This window comes from Pinus tabuliformis, chromosome 4_1 (assembly GCF_031772625.1).
Source record: "Pinus tabuliformis cultivar Carrire ecotype Pingquan chromosome 4_1, CPIR1, whole genome shotgun sequence".
In the NCBI taxonomy this organism is placed as follows: Eukaryota; Viridiplantae; Streptophyta; class Pinopsida; order Pinales; family Pinaceae; genus Pinus; species Pinus tabuliformis.
In genome coordinates this window covers 719,330,399-719,340,295 of record NC_142303.1, presented here as the reverse complement: position 1 = coordinate 719,340,295, position 9,897 = coordinate 719,330,399, and the positions used below count along the sequence as shown (strand labels likewise).

At 32.1% G+C, this 9,897-nt stretch overlaps 1 pseudogene across 1 annotated transcript; it reads left to right on the top strand.

The window, feature by feature from the left end:
* The first annotated feature begins 992 nt into the window (after positions 1–992).
* On the top strand, positions 993–3,783 carry LOC149178148 ((+)-3-carene synthase 2, chloroplastic-like; annotated as a pseudogene). Its single transcript, XR_016258826.1, has 8 exons — positions 993–1,465; positions 1,643–1,821; positions 1,903–2,015; positions 2,122–2,334; positions 2,459–2,549; positions 2,736–2,834; positions 2,926–3,156; positions 3,578–3,783. The product of XR_016258826.1 is annotated as a (+)-3-carene synthase 2, chloroplastic-like (transcript).
* Positions 3,784–9,897: the final 6,114 nt, after the last annotated feature.

Sequence of the window (9,897 nt, the reverse complement as noted above, 5' to 3'; positions counted from 1 at the left end):
AAAAAACCAACCAACCTTTTTTTTTCCATTCCTCATCGTATTTATTTTTTATTTTTTTAATAATTCATTTTTTTATCATTTTTCTTACTCCACTTTTTATATCATCATTTTCCCAATTCCATTTAACTTTTAAAAATTATCAAATTAACTTATACATAATCTTATAAATCTATGTTAATTCGATTTCATTTCAAATCATCAATTTAATGAACATAGATAACTTCTTATTAGTCCCTGCCTGGGACTCTTAGCAATCGATCGTGCGTTGACTACCTATTAATTTCTTGTTTGACCAAAAAATATTGCTATACATCACAATTTTAACCAAAGTTTTCATATTAAAAAATAATATAAAATTTATTATGTAATTGCTGATTGGCCAACAAAATTGAGGGTCTTATTGCGGGCTTCGCAGGTTTCAAGACAGGTAAAAGTAAGATATCCTAAGTTTTTGGTACCTCTTCTGCATGTCCTTGCGGCAAACTTTTCTGATATCCAAAGTTTTCAGGTGGAAAAGATATTCAACTTTTCTGCTATCCAAAGTTTTCTCGTGCAATTGTTTTTTTATATCCAAACTAAATATAACTTTATTAACATGTACTATACCATATTTTCATGGGTCGAAGGGGCAAGCCACGGGAGAGAGCATCGCCTTGGCGACCAACTAGTGATCTCTGCTCAGGCATCCAACCAGCGAGCCTCATACACTTTGAAATGGGTGATATGTCTGTGCAAAACCTTAGCCGATTATACGTGTCTTCAGGGAGTCTACACTTCTCTGTATATGGCACCTGTGCTTCACTTAGCATTCTGTCAGCTTATAGTAGGTTTCTATGGCTACATGCATGAGGCTCCACCTGTCAGCTCCTGGTGCATTAGCTTGCATGTAAGGCGCTTCGAACCATTTGTCATCTCCCCATGTACTCGCTATATTAGCTTACTGATACTTCTTTGGTTTTGGTTCTTTTCTCCTCTGCACGAGGAGTCCTGAGTGCTCCCTCCGTGTCTTGGCTCACATTTGTTTCAGGGAAGGCTTTCTTCCTTTCGTTTTCTAGTATTCTACCTAAATTTTTTAGCTTTTCGGCTCTTTGTAGACAAGTTTTCGGTCTTATCAAGAGGGATGACAGGAGTTGTAAGGTCTCTTTATATAGGCAATGGCAGGAGCAGGTTCTAGCATTGATCGATTTTTCAGTTCATTATTTTCAGCTTCTAGAAGCAGGAATGTCTCTTATTTCCGCTGTGCCGTTGGCTTCCTCCTGCGTGTCCAAATCTTACAGAGCATAAGGCTCTCCGTAGAGAAATCGCAACAATGCAAATGTCTAGCCGAGGAAAATCTGTGGCGGCTTCCAACAGGATGAGTTTGGCCACTGCCATATCTGATGATGGCGTAAAAAGGCGCATAGGCGATTATCATTCTAACCTCTGGGACGACAATTTCATACGATCTCTTTCATAACCTTATGGGGTAATTACATTCATTTAAGTTTACCCTACATATTCCTCCATTCAATTCTTCGAAATTGATGGAACTGTTTTCTCTTTCTCTGTAATTTGATTGTGTTCGAGTTTGTCATGATTTTCCCTTGGTCTCTTGAAGAGAACTGAATTGAACGGCGATTAACTTTAGTTGTATATTGTTTAGGTATCTTCGTACGGTGAAGTGAAGGAGATTTTCAACTCATTTTCTATTGCAGATGGAGAATTAATCAGTCTTGTCAATGATCTCCTTCAACATCTTTGGATGGTCGATAATGTTGAACGTTTGGGGATCGACGGGCATTTCCAAACTGAAATAGAAGTTGCTCTTGACTATGTTTACAGGTCAGTCCCAACCGCCTTCAAACTTTTTGTTTATGTTTTGAGGACGAATGCACAATCAAACCAGAATAATTTTGGCCGCAGATATTGGACTGAAAAAGGGATTGGATGTGGGAGAGAGAGTGCTTTTACCGATCTCAACACAACTGCCCTGGGCTTTCGAATTTTTCGACTGCATGGATATACTGTGTCTTCGGGTATCCACGTTTTACTAATTCATCTCTTGTTTAATACTTTAATGATATAACCAAACGAGTCTCTGCCGGTAAATATGAATAGCTACCTTCATTGCATTGAATGTAGATGTGTTTGAACACTTTAAAGACCAAATGGGATAGTTTACCGCTTCCGCCAATGATACAGAGTTGCAGACAAGAAGCTTTTTTAATTTATTTCGAGCTTCTCTCATTGCTTTTCCCGAGGAAAAAGTTCTGGAAGAGGCTGGAAAATTCGCTGCTGCATATTTAAAAGCAGCACTACAAACGCTTCCAGTCTCGGGACTTTCACGAGAACTGAGGCAGCAGTACTTATATTCTCACATTTGCTTATTTACATCATATAATCTTTGTTTCTATCTGAATTCATCCCATCATGATTGTTTCAATCTGTCTTATAATTTCAATATTGTGGTATCGGATACAATACGTTTTCGATTATCGCTGGCACTCAAATTTGCCTGGACTGGAAGCTAGGAGTTACATCGACATCCTTGCAGATAATACGATCAGTGGGTAAGGCTCATTATATGACCTTTTATATGTGTTTATGGTTGTGTTAGTATATGTGTTTATGGTTGTGTTGCCATTGACTAGTGGGACTTGCAGATATCATGCTTTTCCAGCCTTTATCGATAAAATCTGCTGCTTAGTACCTTCTATTTAAAATTATGATTTGACTCTTAGTCCATTTGCTTTCAGAACGCCAGATGCGAACACTAAAAAACTTTTAGAACGTGCGAAATTGGAGTTCAATATTTTCCATTCTCTACAACAGAAAGAGTTACAATGTCCATGGAGGTGATGAGCCTATCTTTTTTTATATTTTTCATAGTCGAAATGGATTTGAGTAATGAATAAAGTAAAAATAACATGTCATTTGTATGTGTAGATGGTGGAAAGAATGGGGTTGCCCAGAACTAACCTTCATTCGACATCGTTACGTGAAATTCTACACTTTGGTCTCCGGCATTGACATGGTGCTTGAACATGCTACATTCAGACTGAGCTGTGTTAAAACGTGTCATCTTATCATCAACTCTTTGGGAGCTGCTATGATGGTTTCGGGCTAGTGGTGGTTTTCAAGCTATTCGGTGCTCTGCTCTCCTCGGCTACGCATTTGGTAAATTTACCCAAAAATAATTATGAATTTAAGTTCTTAATTACTCAGCAATTATTTCCTTTCCACATTGTATAGAGTTTAGATTGGTATTTATCCAAAAATAAATTATTTGTTTTACATAGGTTAAAATAATGTAATCACCGGGTTTACATTGTTATTCACTTTATAATTTTTGAGTTCAATCTTTAATTATTTTTACCTATAACATTGTTGTCTTTATTTTAGATAGCAACCATTTTTCTATGTATAGTAAATAAGTTAATTTTACTCTTGTATAGGTGGAAGAAGCCATCAAAATTTTGTAACTTATTTTCAAGTTATTTTTATAACCTTCTTCACATTTGTTCCTGCTAAATTTTCTTTGTGTTATTTATCCAGTTCTTGTTTACTAATTATTAATTTCGTATTTTTCTTATTTCAGGTACCGATTTCTCTTTTGAACATAGCTTTTTCCTTTAACTTTTCCAAATTTGGCATGGCTTGATTTCAACTTATTCAACTCTTCCGCCACGTCTAAGGTACCCAAATTTTGGTTTCTCATTCTACATGGGTGTGATTTCTCTTGTTCCAAGAGGAATCTCCCGACTGTTAACCTCCGAAATGTTTGTTAATTGTTTTCTTTCACGTCTTTTGGGACATGTAGTTCCTCCCAAACATAATTATTTATAAAATGATATGAGCCTTTCATGTATTGAGTATTGTTTTCGATTATGAAGAAAACATTTAAGTTATATAATTATTTTTCTAATTACATGTTTCTTGAGGTCGGTTAGAGATCTTCCAAATCTTGTCTCCATGTAATGATATTTTTAGATCATAAATGAAACTTTGTATAATTTTGGAAAACAATACTATTGTGTTTTCTTGTGAAAGCAATAGTAAATATTGATACTTTTGTATTTTCGATCATTGTGTATCTAGGCTAGTTTATTATATTCGCAAAGTGAAGATTAAGAGTTATTACGTTAATCAAAATTTATTATATACATATTTTATTATTGTTTTGTATACATATTTACTCTTCAAATTCGAACAAGGTTTTCCAATCCTGTATTACTAGGTGCGGTGTGTGTTGAAATAACACATATAGATAGACTTGTATACATAACCAATACCTATCTAGTTTCAACAAATACCTTCATGTTTAGTTTCTCAATTAACACATTAAATGTCTACTATGTATGCGATTGTTTTCTTTAGCATAATTTCTAGTTTTCTTCCTTTAATAGTCCTCCACACAATATTTATGAATAAAAATATAACCATAAGTTTTCTACTATATAAAATTTATAAAATAAAACAAAACAATTAGCCCTTTTCTCTTTACAGTTCAAAATTCTCTAATAAAATTATAACTAGCTCTTTTCCTTTTCTTTTACTATGGAAAATGAGTAAGTAAAATGTAACTAAATTATTTTCTTTCTTCTCCATAAAATTTGCTAATGAAAAACATAATTATTTACTTTTTCCAAAGAAAAGAACAATAGGTAAGGACACTGACTTCAAAATCAGTAGTTTGGGAAAACTAGTAGTTGAGTACTTGCCTCCTCTCAACATTGATATTGCATCCAACCATTATCCCCTCAAGGATATTGCTTCTCTTTAGCATTTTTTCTCACAATGAGCCAAAAGAAATCAAACACAAGATTTTTATCAATTTCCAATCTACCACTCTTTTGTGGTTAGTAACTATCTCCACCTCACCAAAAAGTGGCAGGTAGTTGCTAGATCATTAATGAGATTTTGTTTCCCACTCCCAAATACAACCTCCTATTTTTTAGGGAAACAATTAATTGGTCAATTTCATAACTTCTGGATAAACAGTTTGCTAAATTTTTAGTTTGCTAAATTTTAATTTAAACATTTTATAAGCATATTTATTATATAAAATAATGTTTTAATTTAAATATCTTAATAAATTAATGTAATAGTTTACGGAAGTTCGATTTTTTGTAAAATTAGAAGTTCTATTCTTAACAAATATTTAGACAGTAAATTATATTACAGTAGAAATATAATATTCGTATCACAAAGCACAAAACTGAGTTTTATGTTGGATGGAATGTGATTGCCACACCCACCAAACTCTTCATTAATCACATTTGCTCATCCAAAGGCAAAGTTAAATATGATTTCTGCAAAGTTGGCACATTCTCTAAGTTCCCTGCAGACCTTCCGCAGACCCCGGCAGGGAGTACCGCCACGGCAATGGCTCCTTGTTTTTAATCTAATTTTTTCATAGAACTCAATATGAACGCTGACATTCAGTCTAGAAAAACATTAGAAATACCAAAGGTACATGGGACATGGACTCTTGCCATTATTTTAGTGGGTTATACATTTGTGGTCACATGATACCTTTGGCTCGTGCTATTAGATTGGATTCTTATGCATGAACATAAACCACCAACCCACAGTGTATGTCGTTTATGTTCACACGTAATAGATAACGGTTAAAATTTAAAAATAATGAAATGTGTGATTGTGAAAGTGATTAGATTATTGGGGTTGGTAAGCCATAAGATAAAATATTGTATATTGTATATTTCTTTTTAGTTTTTGAATTTTTCAGATTTTCTTATTATTATTTAAAAATAATGAAATGTGTGATTGTGAAAATGATTAGATTATTGGGGTTGGTAATTTATAAGTTAAAATATTGTATAGTGAATATTTCTTTTTAGTTTCTGAATTTTTCAGATTTTTTTATTATTTTTTGTTGTAGGTAAAAGATATTGCATTAAGTTTATGGTCAAAGTTAGTTGATTTAAAAAAAATTATGAAATTTTCATAGTTTAATTTTGGATATTGAATTTTTTGTTTGTGATAATATTTTAATTTATTTTTATGCAATCTAATTGGTTATAAGAATGAACATGTTATTGATCAATAGGAAAGTTTGAATGAACCAAAAATATAAAGGTCTTATCATAAATTGTGATCGCTTGGACACTTTGCATCAGGACTTTATATGAGATTTACAGAGTATAATATTATCTCGTCTTTTCTATTTTGCTTTATTTAACATCTTTAATTTTACATCCTATAAAAAAATGTTGTCGTTTAAGATGTTATCAACTACATTATATTTTGATTTTTGTAATATTTAACTTATCCTAAAATATTTTTCTATCTTAACTCACTTGTTATAAATTGATCTTATGATTTTTTAAATTTTATTTTCATGATCCTGCTCCTACTTACTCAATATATGAATTAGGTCTTACTATTTCATGGTAAATTGTTGCCTAGTCTTACTATTTCTATTTCTTCCCACTTCGCAACTCATAGTCATTCGGATGCTCCCTTCATCATCACAACCTATCTTTTGACCTTTCCTTCACTCAGTTCTTTGGTGCTCACCTCTCTAAGGTCCACTTTTCCCACATCTTTGTGTTTGAATTAACAACGTGATTTAACATTGAAAACTTCGTCAAAACTTAGACTTTGGTTTTGCGGATTGATTGTTTGAGAAGTTAATGCCAAAGATGATTAGGTTACACATCATCTTTGTGGATAATGATGCCAGCCGTACCAACTCCAACATAAAAATCAACAATATCTTCACATGGAATCCAAATGCGAACCCGACGAGTCGGTTTATTCATCCATTGGGAAGAGATTATTATATAATGTTGTATTTATCTTTTTATAATCCCTCAAAGCTTAGCTTCTGATTATCTTTTTATTCATCTATAATGTTATATTTCTTTCTCATTAAACTAATTAATGAGGGATATGGAGATCATTTACTCTGTTTTAAATTTCATATATATATATATTTTTTTTACGTTAAAAGAATTATTATATTTAATTATTAATAAATAATGAAAATAGTTATTTGTAAATTTTGATCAATAGAATTATTATTATTATTAAGGGAAATTTTGTTATTTGAAATAACTTATTAATAATTTACAAAGTTTTTTTCATTTGAAGAAGATGAATTTTTAGGTAATCAAAAGTAATTTTAGATCTTACTTCAAGATCAAATGTGGTTTTGGCTTAATAATATTTTCAACAAAACTAATCTCCCTTTACTTTTTATAAAATGATGTATTTTCTAAAATAGAATCCAAGTAAAATGAGAATTAAATTCACTAGCTATCACTCAAATTATTATCTCTAAACCAATTTCATAATATATAACTTATATGTCTTACATTCTTGTCTTGGTTAACTTTTCATTTAAAAATTGCCAAATATATTATCATATGTGATCTTCATAATTTTAGATAAATACAAATTTTCAACTTTTTAATACACACTTATTCTAAAATTAATAAATAAACTTCATAACCAGTAAACAAATATATAGTACAAATTAATAATAAAAATAACATATTTAATAATATATATTTTAATTTAATTATATTTAAACTAAATGACAAAGAGTAATTATTATATAATTACTATTTGGTCTCAGCGGATGTTAACCACCATCATCATCAATACTTGTTTAAAGTATTATATTTTATTTTTTCAATCCAAAAACACTAAAACTAAAAAAAAAAAAATAATATAATGACCTATATTTAATATATATATATATATATAAATGCAATGCAATGTGGCCCAAAGCAAAGTGGGCTTTTGCATGTTTATAAAGATGAATGGTCCTTCTCAAAACTTTATTGCCCATTTGTGAATTTAAGGGAAAATGGAGTACGTGATAGGAGTTGATATCCAAAAGCATTATTTTGAATTTAAAAGCAAAAGAAGTGTAATAGTAATTGACAACAAAACACATTTTCCATAGGGAAATATTTAAAAATTATATGAAAGGCCTGCAAACAATTTTGTAAACACAATTAAAAAAAACAAAAGAACCAGAGGTACGAGGTGAACACATATTCAATTCATATAAAATAAGCTTTATGGAAATGGCTATTAGTTGCTTTTTAAAAATGCACACCTCAAAGTTAACCTTTCTTTTGAGTAGATGGAGTTCCAATTAGACTTTGAACCACTTCTCCTTTAAAGAAAGGTACTTCCAACCAATCCACTTAGATTAAGATCACCTTCCTTTTGCAAAAATGTTTCCATCAAATTTTTAATAGTGGTTGAATGTTTCTCGAAATAATTTGATAGAAGGAGATTTGGCTAAGTAATAAAAACTTAGCGGCGAAGGTTTTCTAATTTAATATAGCTTTTATGTTTATTTACACATTCTTTATCTATTTCATATATATATATATATATATATTTTTTTTTAATTTATAATTTTGTTTATTTTTTTAAAGTTTATTTATATATTATTTTAGATCCATTTTAATTTTGGATTTAAGTGTTAAAAGGGACAAAATTTCTTTTCACTTTAAAAAAAGTTTGTATCTCAAGTGATTTGATCCCTCTCGGTGATAGATTTAGGGTTAAAATAGATTTAGGCTAGTTTTTATATACATATATATCATATCTAGGCTGGATCCCTCTTTCCCTCTCTCTTTTTCCTCATGATCTACTCTCTCCCTCCCTCTCTCCTTATCTTTCTCAATTCCTCTCTCTCTTCCTTTCTCTCTGTCCCACCTCCCTTTGTCTCTCCCCCCATCCCTCTGTCTCCACCCTCCAACTCTGTCACTCGCTCGCTCCCTCTCTGCTTCTCTCTCTCCCCCTCTCTCCCCCCTCTATCTCTATGTCTCCCTCTCTCTCTTCCCTTTCTCAACCTCCCTCTCTCCTCTCTCCCTCTCTCTCCATATCTCCCTTCTCTCTCTCTCTCTCTCTCTCTCTCTCTCTCTCTCTCTCTTTGTTCTTCCCTCCCTCTTCCCCCCCACTCCATCTCTCTCTCCCTCCTCTCTCCTCCCCATCACTGTCTCTCTTCACCCTCCAACTCTATCACTATCTCCCTCTCCCCCCCCCACTCCATCTCTCTCCCTCCTCTCTCCTCCCCATCACTCTCTCTCTTCACCCTCCAACTATATCACTATCGCCCCCCTCTTCTCCTTGCCCCTCCCCCCTCCCCTCTCCTCCTTGTCCCCTCCTCTCCCCGCGGCTCTCCCTCCATCCATCCATACTATGGAGAATCTATGTAATCATTGCTATGCATGTGGCATTGATAAACCATGGTATTAGCCAATGGTATTGTAACAAAACCTATTTACAAGTTAATTATATCCATGGTAAAGTGGGGGTGGATATCCATGGCTAAGAAAATTGTTATATTGTAAGTTTATCATAAGTACTATTTTTTTAAGTGCTCATTAATTAAATTAAAATATGGTTATGTTATCATTATTGGTCCCTACCTTGGCAAGACTCTAACAATAAATTTGTCTATTGATCATTATTAGTTTACCATTGATCAATGCAAATTATAATGTTTAACTTTGAAAAATAAATATTTGTTTTTCAATATTATTAAAAAGATAAATTTCAAATATTTGATTGGACCATAACTTGAAGGTCTTATTTCAGCCTTTGCACAATATGATGTCATGCAAATAAATGCCTTACATATTTTATGCCATAATTTATGGATATGATTGCAATTTTCATGCATTATTTTATATATTTTTGTAGTGATTTTTTATTATTAAGATTTGCCAAAAAACCACCCAAAAATAACTTATATTCAAGTAAATAACATAGCTACCATAAATTACTACCCACCATAATGTAAGCAAGTCTTTGCATAAAAAATGGATATGAATAACTTGTAAGGTGTTACTTCACACCATTATTTATGTTTTCTTCAACAGTAGGAGTAAATTTGTAAATGTGTAGACTTAATAGTGGTTATTATAC